This window comes from Pinus tabuliformis, chromosome 2_2 (genome assembly GCF_031772625.1).
Source record: "Pinus tabuliformis cultivar Carrire ecotype Pingquan chromosome 2_2, CPIR1, whole genome shotgun sequence".
Taxonomy (NCBI): Eukaryota; Viridiplantae; Streptophyta; class Pinopsida; order Pinales; family Pinaceae; genus Pinus; species Pinus tabuliformis.
In genome coordinates, this window is record NC_142300.1 from 1,028,759,584 (window position 1) to 1,028,785,337 (window position 25,754).

Consider the following 25,754-nt stretch of genomic DNA (forward strand, 5'->3'; position numbering starts at 1 on the left):
ATGAAATAAGAATGGATAGGAACTCTAAATCTAATGGAGAAAGGTGACATTTCTCAAGAAGACTATCATAAAATTGTTTGATTGTGTATCAGGTGTTCGTGAGGTAGAACACACATCCAGCTAGGAAGCTGAGACTCCATTACTAGATGAAGTAAACCTCCCAATGGAGGCATCATGAGAATAGAGATCAGAAACCTCCTGGAAGATTTCAAGACAGATACATTAGGCACGCTGACCACACAATTAGACGTCTCGCATGCCAGACAGAGAGAAGTTGAGGCAAAACAAAATCTAGCCATATTCTTGCCACGATGCCAAAAGAAGCATAGTCAAAGGGAATGTCCTTTGGACATGATCTAGATGTGCTCTATATGCACCAAGGACCATGCCACAGATCAATGTCCATCACTTCTTGTGTTAAAATTAGTATTCAAAGAAGTTGAAGAAGGAACAAGGCTGACATACTTAATGGCACAATGTCGACAATGGAAAGCACGACCCTCAGGTATGCTGCAAGACCCATCTTTGATCTTTCCTATGCAATATCATCAACATAAAAATCCTGGAACAATATGGCAAGGTCAACCACCTTTCTCTGCCTAGAAATCCTAATGTTATTCCATGTCACCTTGGCGAAACCAACCCTTCCCAGGAGCTGGTTGGCCAAATCCACAATGCTCTTACCCCTTCTCGCAAAATTCAGCTAGTTATCCTTACCCTTTATAGTGGGATGCTTCCACTTCACAAAACCTAAATTGGCCTCAAAAATAGCATGGTCGTATGGGGATGAACAATTTACCCATGGGAACACATTCTCAACCTCAGCCAAGATTTCCTATTCCATTTCAGAACCCTCAACCTTCAGTACGCCCCCAACTCCCATCTCAACCAAATCTGAATCCCAATAACAATGAACTAGTCCAATATGTACAAATTCTTGAGAGTTTGGATAATGATACAGAACTAGTAGAATGTAATGAGCTTCAGCTAAGGTCAGGGTGCATTATTTCCACAGAAGAAAATAAAGAAACTGAAAATGAAAAACAACCTAAAATAAATCCTTCAACTGTGATTGCTACATAAATAAAACAGGGAGAAGACATAGTCAAGCAATAGAATTCAAATAAAATTATAATTTCTTCTCCCCCATTCCCTAAGAGACTAGAAATAACTAAACCCATTGTCTATCTTGATTTTGATATATTAGGGGAATTAAAAAAATTGTGTATAAATATTACATTCCTCCATGCCATAAAATATATCTCGATCTATGCAAAAACAATTAAGGAGTTATGTGGGAAGAAGCCTGGGAGGAAATTGAAAAATCCACCAACAGTGCATGTGGTAGGAACCTTATTTGACCTGCTTCTGTGTAAACAAGAACCCATTAAATATGAAGACCAATGGAATCCTTCAACAACCATTCAAATACAAGGTTGCACCTTTCCAAACACATTAGTAGATCTTGGAGTAGCCATCAATATTCTGACTACTGAAACCTATAAGGTTTTGGGCATTACAACTTTGGAACCCACCTCAACCTTATTAGAACTTGCCAATAGATTAGTAGTTAGACCTAAAGGAACCTTAGAAGATGTGATGGGTTTTGTTTGATTCCTAGGAATATCCTGTAGATTTCTTAGTCATTAACCCAAGGAATAGGCTATATGGAGATCCTTTGATATTGGGTCGACCTTGGTTAGCAACGGCAGATGGTTATATAAGATTTCGTGCAGGGAATATGACTATTACATAAGGAAATGTTGTGAAGAATCTTGTTTTGTATCCCCCCCCTAAAACAAGTCTTTCTATTCTAAATACTCAATTAAACCCACCTAGATACCTAGAAGAAAACATACGCTCTCCTCTCACACTAGAAGAGGCTCTTGAATATAAGAACCAGATGGAGGATGATGTGATTAACAATTTCATTAATAGGCCAATTTTCATGAATAATACAAGATGTGAAGTATTAAAAGTCATTATTGATAATGAAGCATGGGGAGATCCTTCTAAGGACATAGATGATCAACATATACCCACGATCATCATTTATAACAATAGGCCAATTGAGATTGAGCCAGGGAAAACACTTAAAATCAATGAGAACCTGGACAACCACCAATAGCAAAGGCTTATTCAATTTCTTTAGAAATATAAATAATCCTTTTCCTGGGAATACTCAGACATAAAAGGTATAGATCCCCAACTCTATACCCATCATATCTACATTGAGAAGGATGATCGCACCATTCTCCATCCCTAGATAAGGTTGAGTCCTCACCTTAGGGATATTATGAAGGAGGAACTGCAAAAGTTGTTAAATTTAAATTTTATTTATCCTATCTCAGATAGCCAGTGGGTCTCCCCGTTGGTAGTCGTTCCCAAGAAAAATGGGAAATGGCAAATCTACATGGACTATAGGGAACTGAATAAAGCCACCCAGAAGGACCATTTCCCTCTTCTGTTCATTGATCAATTTCTTGACACCTTAGCAGGGAAACATTTTTTTTCCTTTCTTGATGGCTTTAGCGGCTATAATCAGATCCAGATTGCCCCTCAAGACTAGGAAAAAACCACGTTTACTTGTTCGTGGGGTACGTTTTCATACAAAGTTTTATGCAATGCCCCAACCACATTTCAGAGGGTGATATTGAGAATTTTTTTGATCTAATCAACGCAGGACTTGAAATATATATGGATGATTTTACCCCCCATGGGAGTGATTTTGAGAAGGGCTTGTGAAATCTAGAAAAAGTACTTGAATGATGCATTGCAACCAGGCTATGCTTGAGCAATGGACACTACATCTCTGTGACAGGAATGTAGGTAGATCTAGTGAAAATAAAGGTAATTCATACACTACCCATACCTAGCACCCAGACCGAGGTACATAATTTCATTGGATATGTGGGGTATTACCACAAATTTATTGAAAAATTTTCAAAAATTGTTGCACCTTTGTATGTCTTAACTAGTAACATTGAATTTAATTGGTCTGACAAATGTGATGTTGCCTTTGCAAATCTAAAGAAGTTGATTTCAACTGCACCAGTATTACAAGGACCAAATTGGGAGGTACCTTTCCATATTTCTACACACGCATCAAACAAAATAATAGGTGACGTTTTTAGAAAGGAGGAGGACAAAAATCCCTATGCTATTTATTATATCAACAAAAATCTCACTTCTGCTGAACTCAATTACATAGTCACAAAAAAGGAATTTTTAGTTGTTATTTATGCCATAAACAAGTTTAGACATTATATAACAGGCTATTCATTCTTTCTGTATACAGATCATTCTACTATTAGAAATTTAGCCATTAAACCTATTGCTAATGGGGTGGTGATTCATTGGTTGTTACTTTTGCAGGAGTTTAATATTACTATTAAGGACCGACCAGGGAAGGAAAATCCAGTCTCTTATTTTCTGTCTCAGGTAACTAAAAAGAGAAATCTGTCAGTAGTGGATGACCAGTTTCTAGATGAACATTTGTTTTTTGTGGCAGTAAAGGCACCTTGGTATGTAGACGTGGAAAACTATCTAGCGGTAGGAAAACTACCAAGGCACCTGTCAGCTAAAGAAAGGAAGTTGATTGTCCAACGCAACGCCCGATTTTCTTGGATCGATGGATATCTTTTCCACACAGGGTCTGATATGTAGATATGACGATGTATTCACGAAGATGATATATACGACATTCTGAAATCTTGCCATGATGAGCATAATGGTGGATATTTTGTAGATCGCATGATTGGACATAAAATAATTCATATGGGCTATTACTGGCCCTGTATCTTTAAAGATGAAAAAAATATGGCTAGGCATATGATAGCCTTCAGAGGATGGGCCATCCTAGTCAAGTTGATGAGATGTTGTTGCAGTCGCAATTGGTAATGGAGCATTTTGAACGATGGGAATTGGATTTTTTTGGCCGATTCAATCCACTATCAAACAAAAAATCCTACATATTGGTTGCTATAGACTATGTAACAAAGTCGGTTGAAGAAGTAGCATTGCCAAGGGCTATGGAAGAAACCGTAATTAATTTTCTGTTTGAGTTATTTGTGTGGTATGGTTTACCCATTGAAGTGATAATAGATGGAGGACCACAATTTACAGTACATAGGTTTATGACCACTTTACGGAACCCTCATATTACACATAGAGTCACTTCTTTGTATCACTCGCAGGCGAACAGGTAGGTTGAAAGCACCAACAAGGTCCTAGAGGTGATCTTGACTAAAACAGTTTCAACGCATTGGAGGGACTAGGTTGCAAAAATTCTAGAGGCCTTGTGGGCCTATCACACAACTTGGAGAAACACTACTCATTATTCCTCATAGCAACTTGTGCTTGGAAAGGAACCTATTTTTGCTATCGAATTTGAAATAAATACTCTCAGAACAACCCAAGAAGTGGGACTGGATCTGACGAAGGCCCAAACAAAATGTCTTCAACAATTAAATGAATTGGATGAAGCATGGCTACTTTCTCTACAATGTACATCAATTATTCAAAAACAAACGGCTAAGTGGCCCGACAACGTTATTAAGAAGAAGATGTTTCAGAAAGGAGACTAAGTGCTCCTTTATGTTTCCAGGTTTGAAGACTCTATAGGCAAACTGCAAACAAGGTGGCTTGGCCCATATGAGATTCATGAAGTACACAACAATGGCACTATAACTTTGATTACCATTGATGGGTCTGGCTCTCCTTTTCTGGTGAACGGACACCGGTTGCGACTTTATCACAAGCCACTCACCAAAGAGTCTTTTTGCCAATAGGTACGCAGTGATCCCAATATGAAAATTTTAGTTGTAGGGAGTCATTACCCAACAACTTTACTTTCAGGAAAATTGTTCCTTTTCAATTGTAAATAATGTATATATTTTCTGTGAACATAGATTATTAATTTTTCCATCTTCTTTTTTTACTTGCATGATTGAATAAAGTAAACATTGTTGCATGAATGAGTTGAATATTTTTAAGAAACAGTGTTGTTTAAATATTTGTTGTTCCTTTCCATCAGAACAACAATTGTTTCTTCATCTCTTTTATCATTATTTCACTGTCACTATTCTCTTTGGAGTGAACAACTATTGTTCTGTTTTTGGGATAGTTGTTGTTCCCTTTCCAAAAATAAAAGTTGTTGTTTCTTTTATAGTTTGTGTGTTTTACAGTTGTTGTTCCTTTTGGGACAAATCGCTATTGTTCCGTTTTTCAGACAGTTTTTGTTCTCTTCCAAAAGAACGGTTGTTGTTCCTTTTTACTAACTTTCATAAATGTGGCTATTGTTCTGTTAAAAGAACAATTATCGTTCCAACAAGCGAGCTAGTGTTGTTCCATCAAACAAACAATCATTGTTCTCTCTAGTAGCTAGTTATTGTTCCATCTACAAAACATTTGTTCTTTCGTTGCCAACTGAACATTTGTTGTTACCGATTGAACATTTTATGTTCCGTTACTCACTGAACATTTGTTGTTCCATTCCTGACAGAAAATTTGTTGTTCCATACCAATTGAACATTTGTTGTTTTGTTCCCGATTGAACATTTTTTATTCTTCTCTAATAAACCGCTTGTCGTTCTACCTATACATCATCCGTTTGGTTAGAAATTTGCATTGAAATATCTTTTAAAATGAATTTATGTTGGTTACATTATGATTTCTTTTAACTATTTGTGTATTACCTTTATTTTAATTTGACATTGTTCATTTATTAAATTACTTGTTTTATGTCTTTCCTTTGGATATATTCTCAATTTTATTCACCACGAATATCAACGTCTTTCTAGTTCTCTCTTTTACACTTTCAAATGGTAGTTCCTTTTGGCACAATGCAAGGAAAGTAAGCATATATTTTGTAGGCATTTTTTTAATTCTTACACCATCCTTGACTCTTAAGGAGTTAGTGAGCCTCCCTCAACTTATAATGTAAAATTGGAAATAGGATAAATATTTCTCAAAGAGGATAGGAGGTCTCATTACAAGTTGACCTACCATGATCATAAGGACTTAACACAAGTGACATACCACATGAGGGTAATGGCCTTTCAGACATTATATATGTCTAAGGAAAGGAGGTCTCCTCAAGAGCTGGTTAGTTAACTTTTGTCTATCCTAGTGAATGGCACCGTGGTTATCTAGTTACCATGCCAGCACAGTGGTCTCTTTGCAGAAATATTAAAATAATAGTAATAATAATAATAATAATAATAACAACAAAAATTCATAAGTTGAGGATACTGGCTCATTTTTGGGTTTAAGTGGCAACCCTGTCGAGGCTATAGACGCCTGCTGGCAGCAGTGGCTCTGCCTGTGGTATTGGAGTAGTATTCTATATTGCCAATTCTTTAGTATGCTAATACTTCCTATTCAATTAATCCAAAAGGAGAAACCACCATTGAATAGTGTTTATACTTCTAAAAACTGGCATAACCATTGAAAATCCATTGAATGAATCACTTCAGCATCGTCCAATTAGTTGACGCCATAAATCATTATTTTTTCATGCCTTGTCAGATTTCTCTTTATCAATAACAAAAGGTAAATCAATTCTCATAATGAATATCTACATGCTTTATTCTTTTTACGATCATCTCTAACCACTCGTATGATTGTTAATTATTTCACTCCACTACACCTATCAGACTCCTCTAACAACTTCATGCCATATTAATGATGTCATGTGTACTTCTCTTTTCCTAGACTCTAAGGATGAGGATGCCCTTCTCTTATTAGAGGGGGAAGGTTATGCGTTATGATGATTTGACATGATATAATTACCCAACTCTGCCATGACTTACTAATTTCACCGCTTAATTAGTATTGCATTTACAAGAAATATTTTCCTGATTACCCGATCATTATTATTGCATTTATATAAAAACATTTTTGATTGAAACTCTTGCATGCGGCTTATTTGTTGTTGTTCAACACTAAAACCATGGAAGTAAGGTTATTGCATGCAGAGTAGTGAAATTGTTATAGGAGCACAACAAGCATGGGGGGCAATGCCATTCGCAATGAGCCCACACTATTTCAATTAACAGAATAGGCTCGAGCAATTCTCGAATGCGCTGGGTGGATACTATACTTGGTTAGGTTGCAAGGATTTAACAGTGATGTTGCACTATAATTCTTGCACAACATACAAAATGAACACACAATTGTAAAAGGAAGAGCTATAGCAATCTCTAAAGTGGTCATAGCCAAAGTCTCAGGACTTTTGACATAAGGCATAAAATGGATTGAGAAGCATGTACAATTGCATGAAGTTGTTGAAGTATTCAGAGATCCAGGTGAAGAATTAATACACGAAGGATAGGGCATTCAGTATGGGTCTTTGATGGAACCATCGCGAGAATTGGCAACAATTTTTCAGAAGTATATCAATTGCGATGGTCGACATGACACGCGGTCTAGACACCTTAAGCTATTAGAAATACTTAGGGAGAAGATTGTAACTAATTTTCCATTATTTTTAAACACTTTACTGCATGATGTTGCTCATCGGGTCGGGAAAGCTAGAATCATGCATGCTAAAATGATCCATCATGTTCTAATTAAGCTCATCGTCACTCAAGAACTAGCGCAATAGAAATTAACCTGGGACAATTTTTTAAACCCTGTTGTACCCTCATTAGAGGAAAACCCAGGAAATGCACAAGCAGGGGTGGTTGTTGACCAAATTTTACAGAATTTTGATGAACCAGATAATGAACAACAATATTTAGAGGTAACAGTGTCAGGAAGGGAACGAAAAAGGAAAACTTATGCTTTAGCCTCTGACCTTACAGAATTAGGACATTCTAGGAGAATAAGTTCACAACAGAATATTACAGAATTGACAGAGGAAGCAGGAGCGTCTCATACACCCCCTCTAAGTCCACAAAATGTTTTCCACACAGTGATGAAGAAGAGGTGGACTAAGTTTTGGAAAACTTTGTGATGCTCTTAAAAGAGGAAATTCAATATGCATACTCACAAGATCAGGACTGCGCCGCTACGCAGCATGCCTCTGCCAGTAGTTCCGATCATACCAAAATTTTACAATCCTCTGGAGATATGGAGGATTCACAGGAATAAGGGGGACAAATTTCCTCTATAAATGGAAGTCCTGAGCCAAAAAAATAATTAGAAATAAGCCTTGAATTCGAAGCTCAGTCAAGAGGTATTGTTTTATTGCAACATGATCCTAATAATGATATAACCCCTCTTTTTCCCGAAACAAATATTGTTGTTTCTTCTCCAATCAAACACCTCACTAAGAAGGAAAAGAAAGAAGATAGTGTGAGGATGAATCTATTGAGAAAAGAGAATAAGAAATTAAAGAAAAAGATCAAACAATTGAGAAAACGGTTGGAAGAAGCAAACAAGGCTCGCAGGAGTAAAGTGGAATTGAAAACTATTGGTACTCAAAGTGAAAACCTCCTTCAAACTACTGAAACGCAAATAAAAGATGCCCCTATAAATTCAATTGGAATTGAAGCTAAAATGCATCATACTAAAATCATCAGAACTCATATTGAAGACATTTGCACCCATTTGATGGAAACTCCGATAGATTTTTCTCTTTTTGCATATTTTATGGATGTTGTTGTGTAAACAGATTTTCCAGAAAATTCTCAAATAGATCACTGCATTTCACATGGAGTGGTTGGAAACAACTGTTCGAAGTGACTCAGTGATAGCCTATGATATTCATCCTCAGACTGAAGATACACCCCTGTATATTTCTTTGGTAAAGGATGCCACCATCTAAAAGTTGCATAAAGAACTAGTAACATCATAACATACTATAGCACAGTATCAAAGAGAAGTGGTACCCCTGCAAACACATAAGGATTTATTGAAGAAGTTTGATGAGATGACTACAATAGAGGATGAGACTTATGCTAGTCTCAGAGCTGAGCGAAAAAAGTAAAATAGGTACAGAGTCAAATTCATAAAATTATCGAGAAAATTAAAATTGTTTGCTCCATTTATTCAGATTCTTTTTCTTGTAGGTCACCTGCTACAAATTACGTGTTGTTTTTGCTTGAGAGGTATTTGTTGTTAAAACTTAAGGCTATCAGGGTTGGTAAAACAAACAATTTTAAATCGACCCTACAATTTATTCAATGATGCCAAGAGTAGGATGAAAAGGTGAGGCATTTCCTCTATGAATTATACTTACACAAGTTTTTCCTGGAAGACAAAAGGGATGCTAATCCTAACCCGTTGATAGGAGATGTTTAGTTTCAAGCCTTCATTTATTTTTCCTGTAATCAGATTAAGTGGGCTAAGGTATATAAAATTTTCGAAAAAAGGGAGCATGAATTAGATCTTTGGGTTACGGGAGAACCTACACAACTCTTACACCTTTTTATATGGCATAAATGATTTATGGAGCAAACAAAGGTTGTGGCCCTTTTAGGTCCTCTCCATAAAGACACTGTGAAAGAACAGGTGGAATATTTCTAGGGTATTAAAGAAGAATCCCTACTTGCTGCAAAATAGAGGTAGATGGCTTCCACCAACAACATTAAAAATAGAGAGCCATCCAGTTACAAAAATTTCAAAGCTATTGTTGCTCATTTGGTTAAATACACAATCTTATTTTATGCATGGGCCCTTCATGGATAGGCTTCTGTTGTAGAAGCCTCATTATTTGGTATCCACCTAATGGGTATCATTTTGACTATGAATTTTCAGAATGCCAACTGGGTTGAGCATTTGCAATGCTTAGAAAGAAAAATGGTTTTCAGTTATATCAAGAAGAGACCTATCTTACCTACTCCTTAACACAATTGCATGTTAATCATCTTCTTGCATGAGGACATGCAAAAAGGTAAGCAGGGGAGTATGTTGGGTCACAGAAAAGGTATGTTTTTACCCTTACATTACTTGATAAATCACTTACTTCTATGTATTTGTCTTCATTCTTGGAAAGGATTTGGAAGAAAAGATTGTGAAAGTTAGGTAAAATCAATAATTAACAAGTTGCATGTTCTTAGCATGATAAGACTAAATTTTTCTTGTTTTTATGCTCAGGAAATCAAAATTGGACAATTTATTTTCATTCGATAGAACTACAACGCCAAACTAGGAGAAAATTGTTCCTTGGCTTTGTGGGCTAGCGAAAGATAGGAAATAAGTGCTAATTCAGCAAATAGAAATCTGATCGTTTAGCCACAAAATCTTGAGGATCTCTTGATCCTTAGTATTCACTTTCATCCATTAGTTTTCCATTAGACTATATGATGTCGATGGGTGAAAAGGATCAGGAGTCTTACCTGTTATTGTATCTTTACATTAAGCAAAGCATATTTTGACATTATAGTAATTCTTTACTTTTATTTTTCAATTAATGAGAAATATAGGGATTCTTTCTTGATCGTGTTCCCAGCTTTATCAGTAGTAACTTCTGGAGGCTTTGGGCAGGATCGCTAGAAGATTCACTGCTCTTTTGTGTCATAATTATTTCCTTATTTTCTACAAATCTTTATTACTGTTCTTTTACATAATCGAGTTATTCTTTACAGTTTACATTTGCATTTTGAAATAGATCCTTAAATGTTGTTACTTTAACATATTGAATAGGTGAACTACATCACATCTGAATGTTGTTCTTTTAATGAATTGTGTAGATTAAGCTGAGTGTTACAATTGATTGATGTTCTTTCCAATTTATGCTAAAGATTGAAGTAGTTACTTGTTGTTGTATTGTTGTAGTATTTCTTTCCATCTACTAGATCATACAGTAGCCCATTAGATATGGTTTATTTTAGTACACATGCTTGAAATTCATTTCCTTTGCAAATCAGTTATGATTGGATCTAGATTTATGGTTTGCGTATGTTTGAGATTTATTCTTTGAATTGTCTTTTATTGAACTTCGAGAATTAAGGATTTTCTAATACATTATTGCAACGATTTAATGAAGTGTTAGACTCACTTAGTTATGTAGCAACCTCTGATCTCTATTGCATAGATAGTGCCGACATCCTTGAAATAAACAAATGAATCCCAAGTTGATAATGTAATGTAGGAATTAATATCGATTTAAATAGTCATCTTAGTGAATCAATAATGGTAAGGGAAAATGTCGCCATATAAGGAGCACCAACATTCCCAAAAGAAGGAAAATGACCAGGATTCTAATCAAAGGGGTTTCCTTGACCAGTAGACTTGGGAACTATTTGCATTTCCACTAAGGATTTATTCCATGGGGAGGATGTTTTTCGTTCTCAATTAATTTATTTTAGAAATTAAAGACAAAAAACAAAACAAATGGGTACTTAGGAAAAATGATTTACCAAGTGATGATGAACTGCAATATACACCATGGAGAACCAAGGACTTAATGTACAACAACCAATCTCCGTGAATGTTGTGTTTGGTGTATCTTGGTATACAAGGCATCAAATTAAGTTACCTATGGATGGATATAAGCCTATAGGGGACTCCCAAAATATACTTGATGGTACATGGGAGTGTAATCCATACCAGTGTTGTCTAATGTGTAACCATTCGATGACAGCGTTCCCATATACATTTTATGTATGGCACACTATTCAATATACCCAAAGTTATGTGGAGAATGATCCTATATACTTACATATGTGGAACGCGATTTCACCTTTAGGATGCAACATTGGAAAATAATGACATCTCTTACATTTAACGATGCTGAAACACATCTCTAGCCTAGACCTCTAGATGTTTGTTAATGTTCCAAATGATCCTTAGGTTAATTAAGATGCATTTTAAAGTCGATCTTGAATTATGTTTCGGTTTCAAGGCTCAAAACTTTATGTCACCTGAATACACCTACGATGCAACTAATATTAAAAAAATATTTTCATTTTCAATGAAAACTATTTAGTGTAGGGAAGAAGTGCAAACATTGATGCAACAATCAAATATGCAACCAACAAGATATTCCTAACTCGATCTTTAAACTTCACAATTCCAATGCAACAACCAAAAATGTAAATTAATTTTAATTCACTAATGTTCACGTACATGATTTTTTTTCTTTTTAGAATGAATGAGGACACACTTATCTCCTTTCAATGAAAAGCAATGTAATTTATGCTGAATGAAAAACTAAAATTAAAATTCCAGTGCCATGTAATAAAATGCAATTTTTAGAAGTAATGATTAATTTTGAGATGAAGGCTTAACAAATGCAAAGACAATTTCTTTATGGTTTTCAAAAGAAAAAATTCTTACCAGTCAACAAATTAGTAATTCCCTCAACACATGCAAGCATCAAAACAATAGATTTGATTTACCCAAAGAACTAAAGGTTCAACAAAAGTATGTTTTCACTACTTCAACATGGAACATACTCTTGCAAGCCATTAAGAATTTAACAATAAGTCAAAATTCTATGTAAACGGAGCAAGAGATTTTTTTTGAGATCAAGACATTCTAGATCTTCTATAAAAAAAACCCTAAGAAGATCTCATTTTTAGACCATTGCTGGAACACAGCGGAAGATAGGGTCTTAAGCAGACTTGTAATCAACAAAATTTGCACTGACAACAGTCTTTTTTTCAGAAAAACCTTGCTGGGCAAGAAAAACTTAGGAAAAAATAAACAGAAACCCAAATTTGACACTCTAAACCACACACAAATAAAAATTTTGATCCACAATAAATCAAATTTATGAATCACTAAGAGGTTCGCCAAAATTATCAAAGGAAATCAAATCGAAAGGATGTTTGAAGGGTTATGTACTCCCCAGGGGAGTCACAATATTTTTGTGTCAGCACTCCAATTTCTGGACAGAAACGATCCCTCTAGTCATATGGGAGGATCTAGAAAAAATAGAAGACAATTACATGTAATCTTTCCTAATTGATACTATAAAATGAAAAGTAGGATACATCTCCTACCTCCCTTTGATGTTAAAATCCTTGATGTCAAACTTGATTCCTTTGCTTCTAACCTCACAATATCCTGTTTGCTGTTGCAGATGAGTTCCTGCAAGAAATATCATGTTGATACAACAAACCCATGAAAAACATAACTTTCTAATACAAATTATATAACAGATCAAGGAGTATTACAATAAATGGACAATAATTGAAACATTTATGGAAAAAAACATATATTCTATTATAAATATATTAAAAGGGAGAATTACAAGCAATGAAGCATTGATGTTGGAAGCCTCCTTCAAATGAAATTCGAAGTCAAAGCCTTAGCCTTCAAATACCTTTCTCCTTTGCAACTGGGCATCAATTGGGTGTAATTCAACTCTTAGGATGGCAACCAACCAGTCAACAACTAACCCTTATTGGATGGTGAGAAATTCATTTAAAGGGAAGTAGAGGGAGTTGAGGATCAATGACAAGAGTGAGGAGTTCCAAATATCAAGGAAGAGATCCATGGGAGAAGAATATAGGGCTACGAATGGGGGGTCCCAGTCCAATCTTCATCTACCTGAAACCACATCGTCATTCACAAGCTTCTAGTAAGGGAATCTTCTCATTCACTTTGGGAAGAACTGCATTAAGAGTATTAGGGTGGTTTTTTCTGATAAAAATCATGCTGGTAGCGCTAGACATGTCTAATTCCAGAAGTTACTAGCGTGGGACATTACTTATATGAAATGTGTTGGGCTTGTAAAGAAGGCTTTTTGACAAGTTCTTCAGAATTCTTCCAAGGCAAGTTTTCCTCCTTTTCTTCAATGATATTCTTTTGATTACCACAAACATGTGTCATGGTGAATACATTGTTTGCAAAATATTTCATCACTTTACGACACTTGTGGAATTGACAACACAAAGTGTGACACTTCAGGATAAAATACTTAGAGTGGGAAAAAATACTTAATAAAAAATCCAAGACTCCCCACACATCATTAATAGAGGTTTTGAAATTAAGGTCTATCATAAGGATGAGAGAATTCTCAAGGAGATTATTTCTTTATGAAATATTATTCAAAAAAACTTTCTCATTCAATTATGGTACATAGAAATTAAAAACAACAGCCTTCCTATCAAGACCCTTAAGGGAGCCTTCCACCATAGTCCCATCGATATATGAATAGGGTTTTAAAGAAATATCTCGAGGGTTCCATAGCATTGATAAACCCCTGAAAGACCCATTGCATCAAGAAGAAAGGTTCACCAACCATGGAAAATTTTCAAAATAGATTCAAATTATTTATTAACTGATGCCATAGTTTCCTAGAAAAAGATGATGAATGGGTGGTACAGATATAAATGTCTATACATAACATTATCCTTTGAAGAAACCCCAATAACCTTAAAATTTAGTGATATTATAACCATAAGGAAACTTCCTGAGAGGTTAATGTTGATTTAAGGACACTTGAGGAGACAAGAATGATGGAAATAGTTTTGAAAAGATCTTCCTCGATGGCACTATCACAAGCAAGATATCTCTTGTCATCTTTATTATTGAATACAATGGCATTCTAGTGTAAGGGGATTGATTCATCCAGAGGATTCACAATATACAGAGGTGAGTGAATCATAGAGATGCTAGAGAGGTTGATAGATGATCGGTAAGAGGGGTTCAAAGAAAGTTAATCACTCAAATAGTAGACCCCAAAGGGAGATTCAAAGCATGAAGAGGAGATTTTCTCTAAGGAATAGCCAGTTATTGGATCATAAGAAAAAACAATAAATTCCTTGAGCTAACTCAAGGAAAAAATTGATGATTGAGGGATGTCAAAAGATCAAAGAATTGGGTTACCAATCAAAGGTAAAAATGAAGAATGGGATATAGGATATGTAGGAGGGGATATAGTGACATAGCAAGGAAGATCCAAGGAAGTATTAAAAGGACAATGTAGATCAGAAATAGGATTGGATGAATCATAAACAAGGTTATCCAATAAAATAACATCTGTTGCAGAGAGAAAATGAAGGATCTTACATTACATTTATTCCATTAGCGAGTGATACCATTTTAGGTGTGTAGGAGGAAGAGTCATATCATTAGAATTCCTCTAGCCCGAAGAATGAGAACCATCCAAATGACCTAGAGTGGCACACGCCTCCTCCAAGGAATGGTTTACCCCTTCCATCAGAGATGAGAACTCATAGACCTCCATATCCTTATAAACCCCAACATTAGGAGTAGATGTATATATTCCTTGATAAAATTGTGCCCTTTATTTATGAAACTACTCCTACATAAAATATGCATTGAAAACCTAAGGGCCAAAACGAGTCCACCACAACCCATACCTCTTTCCAGGATATAAATCCCACTAAGGGATCGAAACCATAAGGATAGAAGAAAATAAAATCATTTACGCACCACTGTAAATCTCTTTTACATAAATATGAGCCCCAATTAGAGGGCCTATAGAGCCCACTTGCAAAATCTACAGAAGGATAGTCCTTAACCATAGGATCTAAGAGCCCATAATCCTCTAAATAATTAACAATCCTAGCTACCACACCTGAAAGGGGATGTTGATGAAGAGAGGCATCCAAAGGGTTTAATAGCTACCCCAAATCAAACGGAACCCCTAAAGGCCCCATAATAGTAGGGGGCAACCACAACTGACCTTACTAGAACCATGAATCCCGCCTAATCAAGTGGAATTCGATGTAAAATAGGAAACATGAGGTTGAGAAATTATAGCTTGAACCCCAATGCCATGGTTTTTGGGGCTTTTCATCATATCAACATGACAATTCTCTTTTAGGTGCCCTATTTGATGGCTTAAAGAACGCCTAAATGGAACTGTTGAGCCTCCATTTTGTCCAAATTTTCATGGTTTACCTAAATAATTTTATGTGTATACTAAGTGTCTATAATCATTATTATTCATTTTAAGCACTATTAAGTTATCATTTAGACACATTTAGAGCTGACAATTGTTGATCTATGATCTCTTCTTGTTTTGTTAATTTAATGTTAAAATATCACTAATTTCAGGCTCTTTTGTCGTAGGTGTTAACATTCCCGTAGTATCAGTTCCTATACCAGCTATGCTTGCACTAACATTCTTGCACCAGCTCTGCCTACACCAACATGCCTGCACTAATCTGGGGCTTTCATACATTGACACATCTCTAGGGAAATATGAAAGAGGTTTCTGTTCAAAATATTGTTTGAATACTTCCACATAAGCTAAGATACACCCAAGTCGTACGGATTTATGTTTAGGCAATAATTAATGCCTCAACCGCAAATTCACAGCAGTTTCTAAACGACCAACTTATGCCTCATTTTTCGTGCACATGAAGGTGAATGAGGAAATTATAGAACATTGGTTTTGGTCCCAGTATAGCAAATTCACAAAGCCTCAAACTGATTTCTAAAATTCGTAATGGTCCAAAAGTTACATAATGGTCTTTGAGGCAGTTTTCTAAAAATAGACTATTTTTCCAGAATCTTAGCATCTTAGATTTCAAACAGTGATTTTCGGGCATGATTTCCAAGGTAATGGATCTGAACAAGAAAATTATGAGAGTGGTTATTGTTGAAAATATAACAATCTATATTCCCGCCAAACAGTTTTCCGAAATCCGTAATGGATAAGGAGATACACAGAGTTCCTTGCAGGCATTTTGTTAAAAAAACCAATTTTTCCAGAAGTGTAGAAAATGGCTATACTTGGGAATTCATGCCAGGTATTCATTCCTTCAATGGGTAAATTGTTGTAGAGATATTCTATTGATGAATATCAGTTGGGATTCAATCCCCATGTTATTTGCTAAAGAAACTATCATGTAAAAACCAATATAAAAGAGAGGAGCTACGTAGGTGGGAGAGGATGGCAGTTTGTATTTTGTAAATTGTATTTTAGTTGCAGAACAGGGAGTTAGATCTTGCTGTGTAGGGAAGGAGGAGTTGCGCACCAGTGGGATGATCCCTGGAGGGGACCATTGGAGCTAGCACTGCATTATTTAATGAATCTGTAACAAGACTTTTGAAATGAATTTCCTTGGCATTAAATTCTGAATTCTAGTTTCTACTCTGAAATGAGTTTATTTGGCAATCACTTCTGAGTAATTTTGTTTCTCTATAATGTTCTAAGATTTTGATTTAAATTTTTGTAAGGGAAACAAGCTAGATGGTTGGGTGCACTAGCCAGTCCATTGCCCCAAACCTCTTAACTTTCATTTGTTGCATTTTAGTTTACTTGGTGTGAGTGTGATCTTAGATAATTTCACAATTTCATTTCATAACTCTTCTTTCACTCATTTCATTTTCAATTTCATTCTAAAAGACTTATTTTACTGCTGTGGTTTAAGTTTAATATCCGTTCTTTTGGATGTATTTTCATAAAGGTTGAAGTAAAGGAAAAAGTGAATGTTTTAACTGCGTCTCTTATTTATTCTTACAAAGATCTACCCTGATCCCATTGTTGCATAACAAAGTTTATTTTTGGAACACAATGGTGAAATAAATGTTGATCAAGAATTCTAGTTAACTTAACTTAACATATACTCATAATTTCCTTTGAATACTATATGAGATAGATTCCTACACTTTTGCAGAAAAGCATTTATTCCTGCACTTTTACAGAAACAACATTTATTCCTACACTTTTGCAGAAAAACATTTATTCCTGCCCTGTTGCATGAAAACATTTATTCCTGCACTTTTGCAAGCAGATGCTTGGATCAACGTAAGGAAATATTGTGAATCTTGTTAACAGAAAGCTAACATAATTCTTCATTATAATTAAATGTTGGATATGTTATAAGGATGTTTTTAATAAGATCAGGGTAGACAACATGAATTATATATTGGTTCCTATTCCATATTTCTCTTACAACTAAAGTACTAAATTTGATTTAAGAGAAGTAGTACATTATTATTTTGATTCTTCTTAAAGCATTCAATTATTTCCTTACATTAGTTGGAACGAAGTTGTTGTTTGATTTCTAGTTTAAATTCATGTTTGTAACATAGAAATAATATTTTAAGACATTTCACATTGTTTATTTCTTGAATTGCTTTCTTTTGAATGGGGCCTACATTCCCTTGTCCCTTGGACAATTGAGGAAGACTTACTGCATGAGTCAACTCAACCTAGAAGAGGAGTTAGAAGTAGATTCCGAGAGTGTGTTTACTTTGCTTTAAAATGTCTTGTTTATTTTTCCTGAATGATGCTCCTTTTGAATTTCTTGCAAGAGTTTTGTTTTTATTTAACAGATCCTTGAGGTCGTATTTTGGCATATATTGTGCTATGCCTCTAAGTTTACTTACCCAAATTGACAAATTAAATGTTGGTGCAAATCTTGCATTTATACTGCCCGACATTTTTGTGTTGCTGCCGGGGAGGCATTATAGGATAAGGCCTCAAAAATTTATCATGCTTTTCCCTTTCCTCCGCAATTGAATTTCTATATAAATGAGATTCCCCTTGCTTACTAAAGCATACTAGATAACATTCCTAGAGAGCTCACAAGTAAGGTTTTCCTTTTTGGAAATCAACGATTTCCTTTACTGCAAATTTTGATGCCTAATTTGTTTCTTTTACTGCAATTTAGGTTTTATGAGTATATTTTCTTTCTCCAAAGTGTGATGCTTAACTTTCTACAATTGAGTTTTTATGAGCAATTTCGTTTACTGCAAAGTGTGTTACTTTTTTTGTAATAGAGGCTATTTAGTTTCTGCAAGTGTGCTTTCCTTAGTTTGTAATCTTGGTTTGTTATTTTTAGTGCAATTGATCTTTTGAGTTTTTTTTGGTGTTGAAGGAACCCCTTACCCTACCTATACACCATTCATGTGCTAACAAATGTACTAGTTGGCTTGATAAAAACAGGAAAATGGTATTTGGAGGAATCATCTAATGAGGAATCTTTATGCTGCTACAGAGACATACAATTCATCCAATGAAGAATTAACAATTGAAAATTTTAATATTTTGATTGAACATAAAAATGATATCATTAAATATTTAATTTTTAAATTGGGTGATTTGCGAAGAGGGGGAATAGGATGAAAAGCCACTGCTTATCTTTTGTGCCAACTGTAGAAAGAAACACCTCTTTGGAAAGTGTCCACTTAGTAACCTGAAAATTTGCAAAATTTGTGAAGAGGATCATCTTACGGAACATTTCCCATTACTACCAAGATTACTAAAGGTGCTAAGGAAATCAAGTAAGGAGTCAAATTGATTACCATGTATAACTCAAAACCCCTTATTATTTGATACTTGGAATAATTCTTATTTTTCTAAGCAGGTTTCTCAACATTCTTATAATCCTGCAATTTCATGGAAAAATTTTAATCCTCCTCCAATTGAACATCCTATTGCATGGTCACAGTGGCCCTCTCCTTGGCTCTTATCCTTGAGCCAGATATCTCCATGGCCTCAAGAATCGTTTGGATCCTTATCTTTAGGGCAATCTCCCATGCAAATTCAATAATATGAGCACCAACATCAACCACAATTTCTTTCCAATGCACCATTAAGTTATCCTCCCCAATGGTCTTAGCCACATGTGCAACCTTACCCTAGCCTCAATCCATACCCTACCCCTTATCCTAATCCTTACCCTACTCCTTATCCTTACCCATCCCCTAGCTCTCATTCAAACCCTAATCTGTACCCTAAGCCTAATCCATACCCTTATCCATACCCTGGACCTAACCCTAGTCCAAATCTTAATCCCAATCCAATCCCAAGCCTTAGTCCAAGTGATAACCAAAACCCTAGCCCAAACCATATCATAAACCCTAATCTAAACCATGAGGTTGCACAGAAGTTGGAACCACCTATTCTTTCTATTGATTCCCATGTTGAACAGAATACTACATCTTCCATGTTTGGAAAGGGAATGAATTTGGAAACTCCCCCCATTACTGCTGAAAATTCACCCCGAGAAGTTATCATTCAAAGACCACCAGAGGAGAAATATTCCGTTGTAACTTGTTCTGAAATTGTTGTTTAAGATCAAAACCTTAGAATCTCTCTCAACCATTCTTGCCAATTTGGAAATCAAATATTTGAGCCTAAATTTGAGGGATTTACCTGTTGTCCTTCACCAGATTCTTTGTGCCTCCAGGAGAGTGGATATCAAACTGTGAAAGACTTGCATCAGTTGGAGAATCATATATATGTGGATTTCATTGAATCCTGGTTTCAAGCAGTAATCAAGTCGCCTTATTTCCTCATCATTCGGAAACTCTTGCTACCATATCAATTGAATCAAGTGGTTTCTCACGCTTTGGTATGTCTTGAAGTCTATTCTTTAAAACTAAGTTTGAGTATAATCAGCATTTTGTTGCGCACTTGGTTGCATTGGAAGTCCTCCTATACTTAAAAGGGAGTCTTCCACTTATTAGGCTAGAGTAGGATAGAAGAATAAAGAAATGCCATGAATAAAGTTGTTACAACAATGCAAATGGGGTTTTGACTTTCAAAGAATAGCCACTGAGACGATTTTAATCCACACCAGTTTTTAACACACACATCTGTGACAAATCTTATTGAGTATGATTCACTCTAATACCTCATGATTTTTCAAAAGTAAGCATGATTAACCACTCTAACGAAGTTGTCATATGAGACATGTATTTTCAGTTTCCCTGAGAAGGTACTATTGGAGAGCCCCCTATGGTGGACCAATCTTGTAAATATCATAATAAGCTATTCATGAAAATGCTAGCATTATTAACTTAAAGAATATTTCAGTCATTATCTGGGATATTTTTAATAAGTCTTTAAGGTAGAGGAACTAGCTAGTAATGATTAATCATTAAAAACTTTTCACACCATCCCGTACTCTTAAGGAGTAGCTCTGTCTCTCCACTTATTAAGTAACCTTTAAGGTTAATCACAAGCAGAATTTATAAAATATTTAGGGGAGGATAGGAGGTCTTGTGATGAGCCGACCTACCATGATCATGAGACCTAACATGCATGACATTACCATTGTTGGTCACCAAGCTAGAGTAATGGCTTTTAGCTCAAAAGTTGGAAGACAGGAGGTCTCATCACAAGCCAACCTATTCATCCGTGTTATTTCTTGTGAGTGGCACTGCGATCAGCTGGTTACCAGGCCAGGATAGTGGCCTTCATATAATTTTTAAAATCAAATAAGATAACTCTAAATCTATATCTAGTAAGTGGGACACATGCATTTCACTAGGTTAAAAGACATCCTTGCCGAGGTTATAGACACTTGCAGGCAACAAGGCCATGTGTGTGGTATTAAAGTTAATTTCATACTATGATTTACTTGGCTATATTTATCTTCCCTAAAACTCATCATTTTATTTCTTGGATAATGGTTTTAAGATGCTTTGAGCATGATGCTTTGAGTTCTATCTTTTAAAAATTAGGAATCTTTAATGATGTGGTACCCTTAGTGGAGGTAATTCTTTATACTGAATTAAGGAGAAATTTACTTTCGCATCTGCATGAAAACAAATTTAGAGTGTTCAATTTTTTGATCAGTCCAGGAAGGTGTCATTTTGTTCTATTTTTATCTCCATTTTCAGGTATCATAACTCACTTATTTTTTTATAGTATTTAGAGTGATGAATTACTCAACGATGATTACTCACCAGTTTTTGATGGAAAACAATATCTATTGATTATGGTTGCCTCTAAATAAGCACTATGTTACGTAGGTACAGGATTGTTGTATTAGGGGAAGGAATTTTATGGTAATTTTCTTGAAATTTCACCTTTTCAACAAAGATTTGATTTTTATCATGATTTCTAATAAGACTCTAGATAAAAATAAGAGCTTTGAAATCTATGACAAGCAGGGAATTCAATTGAAACAATATAACAGGTATGTCATGTCTATCATAAAGGTTCAGTGTTCTTTTTCCATAATTTATGGTACAAAGCATTGCTCTCCTATACTTGATCTTGTTGTAATTTTATCATTCTCACGCTCGATACTTTCATAAGTGTCGTAACATGGTTTTAGTTGTCACAGTAATAAAAATGTTGCAGACTTGATGAATACTTTAAATGATGACATAACATGATATCTTCATATTTCCTTGCTAAGATTTTTTTGCTAACACTTTTGTTGGAAATCATAATTTGATCTTTAAAACATTTCCCCTGCCTTCTTTGATGCTTTTAGGGTCCTATGGTTTGGCTTGCATGAGGACATCTAAGAAAGTCAATGTGGGGGACTATTGAGCCTCCATTTTGGCCAAATTTTCATGATTTACTTGAATAATTTTATGTCTGTACTAAGTGTCTATAATCATTATTATTCGTTTTACGCATTATTAAGTTATCATTTAGAGGCATTTAGAGCTGACAATTGTTGATCTATGAACTATTATTGTTTTGTTAATTTAATGTGAAAATATCATTAATGTCAGGCCCTTTTGTAGTAGGTGTTAACATCCCTCTAGTAGTAGTTCCTATACAAGCTATGCCTACACCAACATTCCTGCACCAACTCTGCCTACACCAACATGCCTACACTAATTCTGGGCTTCCATACATTGACACAACTCTAGGGAAATATCAAAGAGGTTTTTGTTCAAAATATTGTGTGAACACTTCCACACAAGCTAAGATACACCCAAGACATACGAATTTATGTTTAGGCAATAATTAATGCCTCAGCCCCAAATTCGCAGCAGTTTCCAAACTACCAACTTCTGCCTCATTTTACATGCATGTGAAGGTGAAAGAAGAAATTATGGAACATGGGTTTTGGTCCTAGTATAGCAAATTGACAAATATTAAAGCCAAATTCTAAAATTCGTAATGGTCAAAAAGTTACATAACGGTCTTTGAGGCAGTTTTCTAAAAATAGACTGTTTTTCCATAATCTTAGCATCTCAGATTTCAAACAGTTATTTTCGGGCATGATTTCCAAGGCAATGGATTTGAACAAGAAAATTCCGAGAAAGGTTATTTTTGAAAATATAATAGTCTATATTGCCTCCAAACAATTTTCCAAAATTCGTAATGGTGAAGGAGATACACAGAGTTCTTTGGAGGCATTTTGGTAAAAAAACCAATTTTTCAAGGAGTGTAAAAAATGGCCAAACTTGGGAAATTCGTGGCAGATATTCATTCCTTCAATGGTTAAATCATTGTACTGATATTCTATTGATGAATATCAGCCATGATTCAATCCCTATGTTATTTTCTAAAGAAACTATCATGTAAAAACCAATATAAAAGAGAGGAGCTACATAGGTGGGAGAGGATGGTAGTTTGTATTTTGTAAGTTGTATTTCAGTTGCATAATAGGGAGCTAGATCTTGCTATGTAGGGAAGGAGGAGTTGCGCACTAGTGGGTTGATCCTTGGAGGGGACCATTGGAGCCAGCGCTACATTAATTAATGAATCTGTAACAAGACTTCTACATGAATTTCCTTAGCATTAAATTCTGAATTCTGGTTTCTCCTCTGAAATGAGTTCATTTGGAAATAAATTTTGAGTAATTTTTGTTTCTCTATAATGTTCTAATATTGTGATTTAAATTGCTGCAAGGGCAATGAGCTGGATGGTTAGACCCACCAGGTAGTATGTTCCCCAAACCTCTTAACTTTCATTTGTTGCATTTTAGTTTGCTTGGTGTGAGTGTGATCTTAGGTAATTTCGCAATTTCATTTCATAACTTTTCTTTTAGTCATTTCATTTTCAATTTCATTCCAAAATATTTATTTTACTGCTTTGGTTATTTAAGTTTAATATCAATTATTTTCGATGTATTTTCATAAAGGCTGAACTAAAGTAAACGGTGAATGTTATAACTGTTTCTCTTATTTATTATTAGAAAGATATACCCGAATCTCATTGCTGCACAAAAAATTTTATTTCCAGAACACAATGGTGAAATAATTGCTCAGCAAGAATTCTACTTAACTTAACATAACATATACTCATAATTTTCTTTGAATATTATATGAGACAGATTCCTGTACTTTTGCAGAAAAACATTTATTCCTGCACTTTTGCAACCAGATGCTCGGATCATCATAAGGAAACATTGTGAATCTTGTTGACAAAATGCTTACATAATTCTTCATTATAATTAAATGTTTCATATATTATAAGGAAGTATTTAATAAGATCAGGGTAAACAACATGAATTATATATTGGTGCTTATTGCATATTTCTCTTACAACTAAAGTTCTAAATTTTCATTAAGAGAAGTAGTGCATTATTATTTTGATTCTTCTTAAGCATTCAATTATTTCCTTAGATCAGTTGGAATGAAGTTGTTGTGTGATTTCTAGTTTAAATTCATGTTTACAACATAGCAATAATGTTTTAAGAGGTTTCACATTCTTTATTTCTTGAATTGATTTATTTTTAATGGGGCCTACATTCCCTTGTCCCCTGGACAATTGAGGGAGACTTACCGCAGGAGTCAACTCAACCCAGAAGAGGAGCCAAAAGTAGATTCCCAGAGTGTGTTTACTTTGCTTTAAAGAGTCTTGTTTATTTTTCTTGAATGATGCACCTTTTGAATTTCTTGCAAGAGTTTGGTTTTTATTTAAAAAATCTCTGCGGTCATATTCTAGCATATATTGTGCTACGCCTTTAAGTTTACTTACCTGGATTGAAAAATTAAAATTTGTGTAAATCTTGCATCTATTCCATCTGACAGGAACCTTATAGAAATAAAGCCTTTGCAAGAACATGATAGCCCACAGTGAAACATATTATTCAACTTGGAGACCCTTCACCACATCCATTTCGATCAAGACCATTAAAATTATCTTATCAAATGCCATTAGTGATAATTCATTGAAATAGAGAAAGTGACCAATACATTTTGCATCCCACATCACTATTTTTCCGGTCTAAAGCTCCAACAGGAAACTTACCAATTTGACCTAGAGGTAAAGGGATTTTGGATTTTCTGTAAGTGGGTTAATATTAACACTCTAGCTCTATAATGATAAGAGATATATCCCTTTACCCATGCATGCTAAAGGATCTAAATGAGCCCACATCATTGTGAAAATGAATGTGTATCGAAATATTCATTAACAGGCTATTGGTTTGACAATAACCTAGAAAGTGTTTGTAATGAGACAACACAAGCCTACAACTAAGACTAATTAATGCAGATATAGTAATGTTTTCTAATGTATTCCCTCTCAGGTAAACTAGAATCCCTACTCATTTCAAGGTCACAACCTAGTGAAAGAAAGGCTTCTCACCATAGAGCCACATTTCATTTTGGGGATGTAAATAATTAAGGAGCTCAGCCTTAGAAATTGTAGTGGAATATGGTGGTTCCTCGAGACTGATAAAACCCACGCCTAGCTATTTTATACATAGGAGAAACAACCCCAAACTGTGGATTCCCCAAAGTAGCTACCTGGATGGTGAAAGAAAATGATGAAAGAGGACCTGATTGGATGACCCATGAGTGGAAACCGGGAGATGTAGTCACAAACTTGTAAAAGTAGGGGAAAAGTTCCCTAATATCATTATAAAAAGAGATAAAACATAAACCTAACAGCCACCATTGGAAAATTGGAAAGCACCTAGAAGACGCAGAAACTATGGCACCACCAAAAGAAAAACCATGAGGGAATCCGAAGGGCATAGAAAAATGATAAAGAGCATACCACTTAATAGCAATAGAAGCCAGAGAACTTTAGAGGATCTGAGAGTGGAAACAATGCCAAGAAAAAAAACCATGGTAGCCTGAAAGCCTCACCATGGTCACCACCCTCTGATAAAGAGGATTACAATATATGTGAGAAATCTAAAAAAAATATCTTGATTTTCCTTTATTTTTAATTTTTTTACTTAATTGTTTTGTTTATATAGAATTTTGTCATTGAAAAAGATTATATT